This window comes from Cryptomeria japonica, unplaced genomic scaffold (assembly GCF_030272615.1).
Source record: "Cryptomeria japonica unplaced genomic scaffold, Sugi_1.0 HiC_scaffold_52, whole genome shotgun sequence".
NCBI classification, from domain to species: Eukaryota; Viridiplantae; Streptophyta; class Pinopsida; order Cupressales; family Cupressaceae; genus Cryptomeria; species Cryptomeria japonica.
In genome coordinates, this window is record NW_026728874.1 from 575,001 (window position 1) to 590,000 (window position 15,000).

Here is a 15,000-nt window from a genome sequence, read left to right on the forward strand (position 1 = left end):
TGTGCAGACCTTGGCTGGGTTGCGCGCCCTGGTGGGCACCATGGTGCGCACCAAGGAGCGCTCCGAAGTGTGCTCCAAGGTGCGGCCTGCACGAAGTCGGAGCCCGGTTTGCCCCGGGTGTGCACCTCGGGTGGGCACCTTGGTGCGCATGCCTTGCCTGGGCTGCGCACCAGGGCGGGCTCAAGATGGCACCCGCGTTCCTTTTTTTTCACTATCTTTCAAAACGGAAATTTTAAAATCTCATTTTTTTTTGCCTTTTTCTGGAAATTAGTGAAGGCAGCGCATCAAAGGTGCGCACCTCGCTGCCCACCACGGTGCGCAACGCCGGTGGGCACCCGGGAGTGCTTCGAAGTGTGCTCCAAGGTGCTGCGTGCACGTTGTCGGAGCCCGGTTTGCCCCGGGTGCGCACCTCGCGTGCACCTTCGTCGGGGTGGGCACCTTGGCTGGGTTTGCCCCGGCTGCGCTCCGAAGCGGGGTTATTGGAGCGCCGCCTCTTTTTTTGTCGGAGCGTTTGGTGGGGTTTCTCGCATTGGCTCTTCCGAGGCCCGGTTGCCACCCTGGCGCGCACGAAGTCGGAAGTAGGGTTAATTGCCCGGGTGCGCACCTTTGCCAGGGTGGGCACCTTACCTGGGCTGCGCACCAGGGCGGGCTCAAGATGGCACGCGCGTTCCGTTTTTTTCACTATCTTTCAAAACGGAAATTTTAAAATCTCCTTTTTTTTTTGCCTTTTCTGGAAATTAGTGAAGGCAGCGCATCAAAGGTGCGCACCTCGCTGCCCACCTTGGTGTGCTCTGAGGTGCGCACCCGGGAGCGCTACGAAGTGTGCTCCAAGGTGCGGCGTGCACGTTGTCGGAGCCCGGTTTGCCCCGGGTGCGCACCTCGCCTGCACCTTGGCCGGGGTGGGCACCTTGGCTGGGTTTGCCCAGGGTGCGCTCCGAAGCGGGGTTACTGGAGCGCCCCCTCTTTTTTTGTCAGAGCGTTTGGTGGGGTTTCTCGCATTGGCTCTTCCCAGGCCCGGTTGTTGGGTGCGCTCCCACCCTGGCGCGCGCGAAGTTGGAAGTTGGGTTAATTGCCCGGGCGCGCACCTTCGCCAGGGTGGGCACCTTGGTGCGCACACCTTGGCTGGGCTGCGCACCAGGGCGGGCTCAAGATGGCACCAGCATTCCCTTTTTCTCACTATCTTTCAAAACGGAAATTTTAAAATCTCGTTTTTTTTTTGCCTTTTATGGAAATTAGTGAAGGCATCGCATCAAAGGTGCGCACCTCGCTGCCCACCTTGGTGTGCTCCGAGGTGCCCACCACGGTGCGCAACGCCGGTGCGAACCCGGGAGCGCCCCGATGTGTGCTCCAAGGTGCGGCGTGCACGAAGTCGGACCCCGGTTTGCCCCGGGTGCGCACCTCGCGTGCACCTTGGTGCGCACACCTTGGCTGGGTTGCGCGGCCTGGTGGGCACCATGGTGCGCACCAAGGAGCGCTCCGAAGTGTGCTCCAAGGTGCGGCGTGCACGAAGTCGGAGCCCGGTTTGCCCCGGGTACGCACCTCGCGTGCACCTTCGCCGGGGTGGGCACCTCGGCTGGGTTGCGCGCCCTGGTGCGCACCAAGGAGCGCTCCGAAGTGTGCTCCAAGGTGCGGCGTGCACGAAGTCGGAGCCCGGTTTGCCCCGGGTGCGCACCTTCGCCGCGGTGCGCACCATGGCGTGCACGAAGTCGGAGCCCGGTTTGCCCCGGGTGCGCACCTCGCGTGCACCTTCGGCGGGGTTGCGCGCCCTGGTGGGCACCATGGTGCGCACCAAGGAGCGCTCCGAAGTGTGCTCCAAGGTGCGGCGTGCACGAAGTCGGAGCCCGGTTTGCCCCGGGTGCGCACCTCGCGTGCACCTTCGGCGGGGTTGCGCGCCCTGGTGGGCACCATGGTGCGCACCAAGGAGCGCTCCGAAGTGTGCTCCAAGGTGCGGCGTGCACGAAGTCGGAGCCCGGTTTGCCCCGGGTGCGCACCTCGCGTGCACCTTCGCCGCGGTGGGCACCATGGCGTGCACGAAGTCGGAGCCCGGTTTGCCCCGGGTGCGCACCTCGCGTGCACCTTCGCCGGGGTGGGCACCTCGGCTGGGTTGCGCGCCCTGGTGCGCACCAAGGAGCGCTCCGAAGTGTGCTCCAAGGTGCGGCGTGCACGAAGTCGGAGCCCGGTTTGCCCCGGGTGCGCACCTCGCGTGCACCTTCGCCAGGGTGGGCACCTCGGTGCGCACACCTTCTCAATGTTTTCTTGCCTTTTCTGGAAATTGGTGAAGGCAGCGCATCAAAGGTGCGCACCTCGGTGTGCTCCGAGGTGCGAACCCGAGAGCGCTCCGAGGTGCCCACGAAGTCGAAAGTCGGGTTAATTGCATTGTTTTCCCCGGGTGCGCTCCGAGGTGCGCAACATCGGCGCGCACCAAGGAGGGCTCCGAAGTGTGCTCCAAGGTGCGCACGATGGCGTGCACCTCTGGTGCGCACGATTCGGAGCTCGGTTTGACCGGGGTGCGCACACCTTGGCTGGGTTGCGCACCTTTTGTGCGCTCCAAGGTGCGCACGAAGTCGGAGCTCGGTTTGCCCCGGGTGCGCACCTTCGCCAGGGTGCGCACCTTGATGCGCACGCCTTGGCTGGGCTGCGCACCTTGGTGGGCGCCATGGTGCGCACCTTTCGTGCGCTCCAAGGTGCGCACGAAGTCGGAGCTCGGTTTGCCCCGGGTGCGCACCTTGGTGGGCGCCATGGTGCACTCCGAGGTGCCCAAGATTGGTGCGCACCAAGGAGCGCTCCGAAGTGCGCTCCAAGGTGCGCGCGAAGTCGAAAGTTGGGTTAATTGTCCGGTTTGCCTCGGGTGCGCACCTTGCGTGCACCTTCGCCAGGGTGGGCGCCTTGGTGCGCACACCTTGGCTGGGCTGCGCACACCTTGGCACCCGCGTTTCCTTCATTTTAAATTTTTTTTTTTTACAATCTCTCAAGTGGGAAATTCTATAATCTCAACTTTTTTTGCCTTTTCAGGAAACTTTTGAATGGAGCGCATCATTGGTGCGCTCCGAAGTGTGCTCCAAAGCTCTCTCCAGCTGCGTGCACCTGCCCCGGCCGCGCACCCGGCCCCGCCCAGCTTCGCTCACCTGTCCCGGGCGTCTGGTGCGGAACCTTAGAGTAAGAAACATCACCGTGCACCTTGGCCAACGTGCGCGACTCGACCGAGCGCGCACTGGCCGAGGTGCACACCGATTTCACCTGGGTGCGCGCGCAGCACCTCGGGCGCACCGGGGTGCGCGCACAACGCCCGGGTTGCACCGTGGCCTGTGTGCTCGGGGCGCCTCGGGTGCGCGCTCGGTGTCGCCCCCGCGCGCGCGGTAGTGCGGGCAGCGCACCCCGGCCCGGCTCGGCCCCGACGAGAACGCAAACGGGCAAAAGGTTTATTCAAATAGCATTGCGACGCCCGGCGAAAAACTAAAAAAGGGTGCAACACCGGGACTTCCCGGGAGGTCACCCATCCCAGTACTACTCCGGCCCAAGCGCGCTTAACTGCGGAGTTCTGATGGGATCTGGTGCACTAATGCTGGTATGATCGCACCCGTTATGAGCTTGTCGCAGTGTGTACTTAGCAAACCGCGACCCACGTGCGAATCCACCCCGGCCACCCACCCCCGTCGAGGTGCACACCCTCCCTCGCGAAGTGCGCCCCGTTCGCCAAGTGTGAGCCCTGCCCGGGTGCGCGCACCTTGCTAGGGCGTCGGGTGTGCACCCGGCCCGGCCTACGTGCGTGCACCTGGAGGGGGCGTCGTGTGCGTGCAGTGTCCCGTCTGCAACGCGGTGCCCACACACCACCTCGGGCGCAACGACCTGCGCTCACATGTGGGCCGAGTGCACCTTGGTGCATGTTCGGGGCGCCTCGGGTGCACGCTCGATCTTGCCCCGGTGCACCAAGGCGCTCGGTTTGCCCCGGGTGCGCACTTGGTGCAAGGTGGGCACCCAAAATAGGGATCAAGCACCAAAACACAAGTTTCGGGATGCAAAATGGGACCCAAGGACCACAAATGCGTTCCAAGACCCATGATGGGTCCACGAGAACAAAAATGTGTTCCGAGACTTAATAAACAAATATTGGGTTTTAGGAGAAGAAACATGCTCTGATGCCCAAAACGAGAATCGACCCCGAAAAGGCCACAGGCCAAAAGTGGGATGCGAGACAAAAAAAAATGGGACCCGAGGACCAAAATTGGGTTCCCAGGTCGAAGACAGGGCAACCGGACAAGAAACGACCTCTAAGGCTCGAAATGAGTCCCGACGACTAAAACTTGACAAGAAGCACCCATCAGGCACCCAACTCGACACCCATGGGATGCCGACCCACCCGGGCTTCCACCTAGCACACCTTGGCACCCACCCACCCTCGCACCCAACCTCGCACCCAACTTAGCACCTTTGAACCCACATTGGCACTCACCCTGACCCTGGCACCTTGGAACCCACATTGGCACTCACCTTGACCCTGGCACCCACCTTTGCACTCACCTTGGGACCCACCCTGGCTCCCACCTCGGCACCCACCCAGACACCCACCTTGGTTCCTTGGCACCCACCTTGGATCCTTGGCACCCACCCCGACACCCACCTTGGCACGCAACTTGGCTACTTGCCACCCACCTTGGCTCCTTGACGCCCACCCCGACAACCACCCCGTGACCTACCCTGGCTAGGGTTGGTGCACACCCACCCTGGTGCCCACCTTGGCACCCACCCTATGACCCACCTTGGCACGCACCTTAGTACCCACCCCGTTACCCACCCTAGGACCCACCCCGTGACCCACCTTGGCCAGGGTGGGTGCACCCACCCTGGTGCCCACCTTGGCACCCACCCATCCTAGCACCCAGCCTGTGACCGGGCTTGGAACCCAACCTTGCACCCGCACCCGTCTTGGCCAGTGTGGGTGCGCACCCATCCTGGCACCCACGTTGTGACACACCCTTTAACCCACGCACCCTAGCACCCACGTTGGCACCCACCTTGGAACCCAACCTAGCAACTTGGCACCCACCCCGTGACCCACCTTGGCATCCACCATAGCAGTCGCCGACTTGGCACCCACCTCGGCACCCACCTTGACACTTGTGGACCCACCTTGCCACTCACCCTAGCATCGACCCATCCTAGCACCCACCCTGGCACCTTTGCACCCTAGCACTCACCCATCCTAGCACCTAACCTGTGACCCACCTTGACACTCACCCTCGCACCCACCTTGGAACCCAACCTAGCACCCACCCACCCTGACACCAACCCTAGCACCTACCCACCCTTGCACCCACCCTGTGACCCATCTTGGCACCCACCCATCCTACCACTCAACCTATCACCCACCTTCTCACCCACCTTGGCATCCACCTTAGCACCCACCCACACTGGCACCTTGGCACCCACCTCGGGCAAGGTGGGTGCACACCCACCCTGGCACCCAATTTAGAACCCACCGAGCATGTTACCCACCTTGGCACCCACATTGCAGCCCACCCTAGTACCCACCCTATGACCCACATTGGCATCCACACCCTAGCACCCAGGCACCTCGACACCCGCCTTGACACCCACCCTAGCACTGAACCTGTGACCCACCTTGGAACTCACCCTAGAACCCACCCACCCTGTGAACCACCTTGGCATCCACCTTAGCACCCACCCACCTTGGCACCCACTCTAGCACTCACCCATCCTAACACCCAACTTGTTACCCACCTTGGCACCCGCCCTCGCGTCCACCTTGAAACCCACCCTAGCACCCACCCACGCAGGAGCCCACCTTGGCACCCAACCTAACACCCACGCATCCTGGCACCCAACTTGTGACCCACCTTGGAACCCACCCTAGTACCCACCTTTGAACCCACTATATCACCAACCCACCTTGGCACCCACCCTATGACCCTCTTTGGAATCCACCCTAGCACGCACCCACCCTGGCACCCACCATGGAGCGCACCCTAGCACCCACCCACCTCGGCACGCACCTCAACACCCACCTTGGTGTGCGCACTGCGCCAACCTCTCAAAGACCCTATGTGGTGCGCTCCAAAGTGTACACCTTTGGTGCGCTCCAAGGTGCGCACCTTTGGTGCACACCGAGGTGCACACCAAAGTGTGCACCGAGGTGAGCACCAAAGTGCACTCCAGGGTGCACACCAAGGCGTGCACCTTTGGTGCGGTCAATGCAAACGAATTCGGAAGTTGGGGTCGATGTCCTAATCGCTGCTGCAGACTACACGTATGAGAATCGGACAAATAGCTTTATATAGGGGAGGTGTTGCGTTTGATGGGTCGACTCCCCTGGTTGTGTGCACTGCACCAACTTCAAAGACCCTGTCTTGTTTAAGAAGTCAAAAGTTGGGGTGGATGTCCTAATCATTGCTGCAGTCTACGCATGTATGAGAATCAGACAAATAGCTTATATAGGGGAGGTGTTGCATTCGGTGGGTTGACTCCCCTGGTTGTGCGCACTGCGCCAACCTCAAAGACCCCGCATAGCAGAAGAAGTCGGAAGTCGGATTTTGGTGAGCACCAAGGCGTGCACCTTTGGTGCGGTCAACGCAGACGAATTCAGAAGTTGGGGTGGATGTCCTAATCGTTGTTGCAGGCTACACATGTATGAGAATCAGACAAATAGCTTATATAGGGGAGGTGTTGGGTTTGATGGGTCAACTCCCTTGGTTGTGCGCATTACGCCAACCTCAAAGACCTTGTTTTCGTTAAGAAGTCAAAAGTTGGGGTCAATGTCCTAATGGCTCCTGCAGGCTACACATGTATGAGAATCGGACAAATAGCTTATATAGGGGAGGTGTTGGGTTTGATGGGTCGACTCCCCTGGTTGTGCGCATTACGTCAACCTCAAAGACCTTGTTTTCGTTAAGAAGTCAAAAGTTGGGGTCGATGTCCTAATTGCTCCTGTAGACTACACATGTATGAGAATCAGACAAATAGCTTATATAGGGGAGGTGTTGGGTTTGATGGGTTGACTCCCCTAGTTGTTCGCATTACACCAACCTCAAAGACCTTGTTTTCGTTTAGAAGCCGAAAGTTGGGGTCGATGTCCTAATTGCTCCTGCAGGCTACGCATGTATGAGAATCAGACAAATAGCTTATATAGGGGAGGTGTTGGGTTTGATGGGTCGACTCCCCTGGTTGTGCGCATTGCGCCAACCTCAAAGACCCTGCATTGCGGATGAAGTCGAAAGTCAGAGTTTGGTGTGCTACAAGGTGTGGTCGAAGGTGCTCACCTAGGTGTGCACCTTTGGAGCACAGGAAAAGTGCCCTCCAAAAGTGCGCACCTTTGGAGTGCACAAAAGTGCCCTCCAAAAGTGCGCACCTTTGGAGCGCAGAAAAGTGCCCTCCAAAAAGTGCCCTCCAAAAGTGCGCACCTTTGGAGCGCAGAAAAGTGCCCTCCAAAAAGTGCCCTCCAAAAGTGCGCACCTTTGGAGCGCAGAAAAGTGCCCTCCAAAAAGTGCCCTCCAAAAGTGCGCACCTTTGGAGCGCAGAAAAGTGCCCTCCAAAAAGTGCCCTCCAAAAGTGCGCACCTTTGGAGCGCAGAAAAGTGCCCTCCAAAAAGTGCCCTCCAAAAGTGCGCACCTTTGGAGCGCAGAAAAGTGCCCTCCAAAAAGTGCCCTCCAAAAGTGCGCACCTTTGGAGCGCAGAAAAGTGCCCTCCAAAAAGTGCCCTCCAAAAGTGCGCACCTTTGGAGCGCAGAAAAGTGCCCTCCAAAAAGTGCCCTCCAAAAGTGCGCACCTTTGGAGCGCAGAAAAGTGCCCTCCAAAAAGTGCCCTCCAAAAGTGCGCACCTTTGGAGCGCAGAAAAGTGCCCTCCAAAAGTGCGCACCTTTGGAGCGCACAAAAGTGCCCTCCAAAAGTGCGCACTTTTGGTGCGCACCAAGGCGCTGGTTCGGTCGTTGCAGGCGAGTTCGGAAGTTGGGGTCGATGTCCTGAGCGGAGGTGCAAACTACACAGGTGTCGGAATCGGACAAATAGCTTATATAGGGGAGGTGTATGCTTCGATGGGTCGACTCCCCAGGTTGAGCGCACCGCGCCAACCTCAAAGACCCTACGGTATGGATGAAGTCGGAAGTTGGGTCCGATGACCGATTCGATTAGTAGGTATGCTCATGAGGTCGGAATTTGGGTCCGATGACCTGCCATGTGCAGGAAGGCGAATGTTGACACTGTGCGTTGCAAGGTGCACACCAAGGCGCTGGTGCGGTCTTTTTAGTCGAGTTCGGAAGTTGGGGTCGATGTCCTGATCGGAGGTGCAAGCTACACAGGTGTGGGAATCGGACAAATAGCTTATATAGGGGAGGTGTATGCTTCGTTGGGTCGACTCCCCGGGTTGAGCGCACCGCGCCAACCTCAAAGACCCTACGGTATGGATGAAGTCGGAAGTTGGGTCCGATGACCGATTCGATATGTAGGCATACTCGCGAGGTCGGAATTTGGGTCCGATGACCTGCCACGTGCAGGAAGGCGAATGTTGGCACTGTGCGTTGCAAGGTGCGCACCAAGGCGCTGGTTCGGTCGTTGGAGGCGAGTTCGGAAGTTGGGGTCGATGTCTTGATCGGAGGTGCAAACTACACAGGTGTGGGAATCGGACAAATAGCTTATATAGGGGAGGTGTATGCTTCGTTGGGTCGACTCCCCGGGTTGAGCGCACCGCGCCAACCTCAAAGACCCTACGGTATGGATGAAGTCGGAAGTTGGGTCCGATGACCGATTCGATATGTAGGCATACTCGCGAGGTCGGAATTTGGGTCCGATGACCTGCCATGTGCAGGAAGGCGAATGTTGGGACTGTGCGTCGCAAGGTGCGCACCAAGGCGCTGGTGCCGTCGTTGCAGTCGAGTTCGGAAGTTGGGGTCGATGTCCTGGTCAGAGGTGCAAACTACACAGGTGTGGGAATCGGACAAATAGCTTATATAGGGGAGGTGTATGCTTCGATGGGTCGACTCCCTGGGTTGAGCGCACCGCGCCAACCTCAAAGACCCTACAGTATGGATGAAGTCGGAAGTTGGGTCCGATGACCGATTCGATACGTAGGCATATTGGCGAGGTCTGAATTTGTGTCCGATGACCTGCCATGCGCAGGAAGGCGGAATTTGGGTCCGATGACCGAGTTGATGGCGTGCCATGCGCAGAAAGGCGGAATTTGGGTCCGATGACCGAGTTGATGTTGATGGCCCGCCATGCACAGGAAGGCGGAATTTGGGTCCGATGACCGATTTGAAGGCGTGCCATACGCAAAAAGGCGGAGTTTGGGTCCGATGACCGAGTTGATATTGATGGCCCGCCATGCGCAGGAAGGCGGAATTTGGGTCCGATGACCTGACATACGCATGGAGTCCGACTCGGGGGCCGATGTTCGATTCGATGACTTGCATTGTGGGTAAAGTCGGAAGTTGTGGTCTTTGACCCGATTCGATGACCAGACTTCGGCTGCTTGAGAATCGGACAAATAACTTATATAGGGGAGGTAGTGTTCTCGAGCATCCTCCCCCCGTGCCCGTTTATGTCGATTGATGCTGGTGCTCGACTGGTTGGAGCGCTCGGATGCAAAAATCTTGCACCAGGATTTATCGATTGTGATGGACACGGCAAGTCTCCTGATTGCTATGCAGGAGCTCATCGTGAATCTCTATGCGGCCTTGGTATGGACTCGACCTGCGGAATGGTTCGGCAATGGTAGTCGCTCCAACACGTCCTTGCAATGGCCACAGAGGTGATTCGACTAGAGCTCCAGTCTAGCTTTTGGGTTGCTTGGCGGACTGGTATAGCCGCGATCGAGTTCCGGCCATGAACGTTTTAGATAGCTCTTGGGCTTTCTGGGACGGAAGTCGGAAGTTTGGGCTGTTGTCCGATTTGATGACCATTCTTCGGATGTGTGAGAATCGGACAAATAACTTATATAGGGGACTGTGTTGTCTCACGCAGCCCCCTCCGTGCCCCTCTATCTCGACCGATGTTGGTGCTTGAAAGGGTTGGGATCGCTCGGATTTATAAACGTGCACCACCATTTGTCGAGTGTGAGGGACGCGGCAGGTCTCCTAAATGCTATGCGGGCGCTCTCTGAGAATCTCTATCCGGCCTCGACACAGACTAGTCTTGCTGAATGGTTTGGCACTGGTAGTCGATCCAACACGTCGTTGTTGTGGCCGCCTAGGCGATTCGATTCGAGCCCCCGTCTAGCTTTTGGGTTGCTTGGCGGATTTTGCCCTATCCGCAAGTGAGCTCGGTCCCTAAACGTTCGAGAAACCCGATTGCTATGCGCCGACTCTCTTTCTTGCGAGCCTCCATCTAGCTTTTGGGTCTCTACGGAACGGAAGTCGGAATCTGGGACCGTTGTTTGATTCGACGAGGCAGACTACGGTTGTGCGAGAATCGGACAAATAACTTATATAGGGGAGGTGTTGACTGGAGCATTCTCCCCCGTGCCCCTCTAACTCGACCAATGCTGGCGCTCGAACGGTGGTAGCGCTCGGATTTTCATTGAGCGCCAGCATTGGTCGATTTAGAGGGGCATGCGAGATTCCCGAATGCTATGCGAGGGCTCTAACGGAAATGTCTATTGGTTTCGGTATGGATGCAATTGCGAGTGGTTCGGCAAAGGTAGTCGTTCCGATGCGTCCATGTCGTGGCCAAATCGATAATTCGATTTGAGCCCTCGTATAGCATTTGGGTCTCTCGATGTGATTCCGCATTCCAGTCCCTTTGGGCACTGCTTGAGCCGCATCCCAGGGGGTTCCCTTCCCAATAATCTGCCTCGCAACCCGATTGCTATGCGGTGAGGCTCCTCGGCCGCCTCGGAACTATCTGTGTATCAGACGCATCGCGGGATAAGGGGTTGGCAACGGTAGTCGCCCCAAGCGCGTCCGATGCTTGGACCATTCCGAGGCGGCCCTGAAGCCTCTTCCGTCTAGCCGTTGGGTCCTTCTCGCCGCATCCCTCGCCTCGCACCCCGATTGCTATGCGGTGAGGCTCCTCGGCCGCCTCGGAACTATCTATGTATCGGACGCGTCGCGGGATAAGGGGTTGTCACTGGTAGTCGCCCCAAGCGCGTCCGATGCTTGGACCATTCCGAGGCGGCCCTGAAGCCTCTTCCGTCTAGCCGTTGGGTCCTTCTCGCCGCATCCCTCGCCTTGCACCCCGATTGCTATGCGGTGAGGCTCCTCGGCCGCCTCGGAACTATCTGTGTATCGGACGCGTCGCGGGATAAGGGGTTGTCACTGGTAGTCGCCCCAAGCGCGTCCGATGCTTGGACCATTCCGAGGCGGCCCTGAAGCCTCTTCCGTCTAGCCGTTGGGTCCTTCTCGCCGCATCCCTCGCCTCGCACCCCGATTGCTATGCGGTGAGGCTCCTCGGCCGCCTCGGAACTATCTGTGTATCGGACGCGTCGCGGGATAAGGGGTTGTCATTGGTAGTCGCCCCAAGCGCGTCCGATGCTTGGACCATTCCGAGGCGGCCCTGAAGCCTCTTCCGTCTAGCCGTTGGGTCCTTCTCGCCGCATCCCTCGCCTCGCACCCCGATTGCTATGCGGTGAGGCTCCTCGGCCGCCTCGGAACTATCTGTGTATCGGACGCGTCGCGGGATAAGGGGTTGTCACTGGTAGTCGCCCCAAGCGCGTCCGATGCTTGGACCATTCCGAGGCGGCCCTGAAGCCTCTTCCGTCTAGCCGTTGGGTCCTTCTCGCCGCATCCCTCGCCTCGCACCCCGATTGCTATGCGGTGAGGCTCCTCGGCCGCCTCGGAACTATCTGTGTATCGGACGCGTCGCGGGATAAGGGGTTGTCACTGGTAGTCGCCCCAAGCGCGTTCGATGCTTGGACCATTCCGAGGCGGCCCTGAAGCCTCTTCCGTCTAGCCGTTGGGTCCTTCTCGCCGCATCCCTCGCCTCGCACCCCGATTGCTATGCGGTGAGGCTCCTCGGCCGCCTTGGAACTATCTGTGTATCGGACGCGTCGCGGGATAAGGGGTTGTCACTGGTAGTCGCCCCAAGCGCGTCCGATGCTTGGACCATTCCGAGGCGGACCCGAAGCCTCTTCCGTCTAGCCGTTGGGTCCTTCTCGCCGCATCCTTCGCCTCGCACCCCGATTGCTATGCGGTGAGGCTCCTCGGCCGCCTCGGAACTATCTGTGTATCGGACGCGTCGCGGGATAAGGGGTTGTCACTGGTAGTCGCCCCAAGCGCGTCCGATGCTTGGACCATTCCGAGGCGGACCCGAAGCCTCTTCCGTCTAGCCGTTGGGTCCTTCTCGCCGCATCCCTCGCCTCGCACCCCGATTGCTATGCGGTGAGGCTCCTCGGCCGCCTTGGAACTATCTGTGTATCGGACGCGTCGCGGGATAAGGGGTTGTCACTGGTAGTCGCCCCAAGCGCGTCCGATGCTTGGACCATTCCGAGGCGGACCCGAAGCCTCTTCCGTCTAGCCGTTGGGTCCTTCTCGCCGCATCCCTCGCCTCGCACCCCGATTGCTATGCGGTGAGGCTCCTCGGCCGCCTTGGAACTATCTGTGTATCGGACGCGTCGCGGGATAAGGGGTTGTCACTGGTAGTCGCCCCAAGCGCGTCCGATGCTTGGACCATTCCGAGGCGGACCCGAAGCCTCTTCCGTCTAGCCGTTGGGTCCTTCTCGCCGCATCCCTCGCCTCGCACCCCGATTGCTATGCGGTGAGGCTCCTCGGCCGCCTTGGAACTATCTGTGTATCGGACGCGTCGCGGGATAAGGGGTTGTCACTGGTAGTCGCCCCAAGCGCGTCCGATGCTTGGACCATTCCGAGGCGGCCCCGAAGCCTCTTCCGTGTAGCCGTTGGGTCCTTCTCGCCGCATCCCTCGCCTCGCACCCCGATTGCTATGCGGTGAGGCTCCTCGGCCGCCTTGGAACTATCTGTGTATCGGACGCGTCGCGGGATAAGGGGTTGTCACTGGTAGTCGCCCCAAGCGCGTCCGATGCTTGGACCATTCCGAGGCGGCCCCGAAGCCTCTTCCGTGTAGCCGTTGGGTCCTTCTCGCCGCATCCCTCGCCTCGCACCCCGATTGCTATGCGGTGAGGCTCCTCGGCCGCCTTGGAACTATCTGTGTATCGGACGCGTCGCGGGATAAGGGGTTGTCACTGGTAGTCGCCCCAAGCGCGTCCGATGCTTGGACCATTCCGAGGCGGACCTGAAGCCTCTTCCCTCTAGCCGTTGGGGCTTTCTCGCCGCATCCCTCGCCTCGCACCCTGATTGCTATGCTGTGAGGCTCCTCGGCCGCCTTGGAACTATCTGTGTATCGGACGCATCGCGGGATAAGGGGTTGGCAGTGGTAGTCGCCCCAAGCGCATCCGATGCTTGGACCATTCCGAGGCGGCCCTGCAGCCTCTTCCGTCTAGCCGTTGGGGCCATCTCGCCGCATCCCCCACCTCGCACCACGATTGCTATGCGGTGAGGCTCCTTGGCCGCCTCGGAACTATCTGTGTATCGGACGCATCGCGGGATAAGGGGTTGTCACTGGTAGTCGCCCCAAGCGCGTCCGATGCTTGGACTATTCCGAGGCGGCCCTGCAGCCTCTTCCGTCTAGCCGTTGGGGCCATCTCGCTGCATCCCCCACCTCCTCGGCCGCCTCGGAACTATCTGTGTATCGGACGCATCGCGGGATAAGGGGTTGGCAGTGGTAGTCGCCCCAAGCGCGTCCGATGCTTGGACTATTCCGAGGCAGCCCTGCAGCCTCTTCCGTCTAGCCTTTGGGGCCATCTCGCCGCATCCCTCGCCTCGCACCCCGATTGCTATGCGGTGAGGCTCCTCGGCCGCCTGGGAACTATCTTCGTATCGGACGCATCGCGGGATAAGGGGTTGTCACTGGTAGTCGCCCCAAGCGCGTCCGATGCTTGGACTATTCCGAGGCGGCCCTGTGGCCTCTTCCGTCTAGCCGTTGGGGCCATCTCGCCGCATCCCCCACCTCGCACCCCGATTGCTATGCGGTGAGGCTCTTCGGCCGCCTTGGAACTATCTTCGTATCGGACGCATCGCGGGATAAGGGGTTGTCACTGGTAGTGGCCCCAAGCGCGTCCGATGCTTGGACTATTCCGAGGCGGCCCTGCAGCCTCTTCCGTCTAGCCGTTGGGGCCATCTCGCCGCATCCCCCACCTCGCACCCCGATTGCTATGCGGTGAGGCTCCTCGGCCGCCTTGGAACTATCTTCGTATCGGACGCATCGCGGGATAAGGGGTTGTCACTGGTAGTCGCCCCAAGCGCGTCCGATGCTTGGACTATTCCGACGCGGCCCTGTGGCCTCTTCCGTCTAGCCGTTGGGGCCATCTCGCCGCATCCCCCACCTCGCACCCCGATTGCTATGCGGTGAGGCTCCTCGGCCGCCTTGGAACCATCTTCGTATCGGACGCATCGCGGGATAGGGGGCTGTCACTGGTAGTCGCCCCAAGCGTGTCCGATGCTTGGACCATTCCTAGGCGGCCCTGAAGCCTCTTCCGTCTAGCCGTTGGGGCCTTCCCGCCCCATCCCTCGCCTCGCACCCCCGATTGCTATGCGGTGAGGCTCCTCGGCCGCCTTGGAACCATCTGTGTATCGGACGCATCGCGGGATAAGGGGTTGGCACTGGCAGTCGCCCCAAGCGCGTCCGATGCTTGGACCATTCCGAGGTGGCCCTGAAGCCTCTTCCGTCTAGCCGTTGGGGCCTTCCCGCCCCATCCCTCGCCTCGCACCCCGATTGATATGCGGTGAGGCTCCTCGGCCGCCTTGGAACTATCTGTGTATCGGACGCATCGCGGGATAAGGGGTTGGCACTGGTAGTCGTCCCAATCGCATCCGATGCTTGGACCATTCCGAGGCGGCCCTGCAGCCTCTTCCGTTTAGCCGTCGGGGCCTTCCCGCCGCATCCCTCGCCTCGCATCCCGATTCCTATGCAGTGAGTCTTCTCGGCCGCCGCGGAACTATACCTGTTATTGCTACTGCATCCTTCGGCTGGTAACCTCCTCTGC

The 15,000-nt window shown here is 59.9% G+C and overlaps 1 non-coding gene across 1 annotated transcript; it reads right to left on the reverse strand.

Annotated features, from left to right (window-relative positions):
- Positions 1 to 3,460: 3,460 nt before the first annotated feature.
- Positions 3,461 to 3,579, reverse strand: LOC131862881 (5S ribosomal RNA). The gene has a single exon (XR_009361817.1). It is a non-coding gene; the product is annotated as a 5S ribosomal RNA (ribosomal RNA).
- Between the last annotated feature and the right edge of the window lie 11,421 nt (positions 3,580 to 15,000).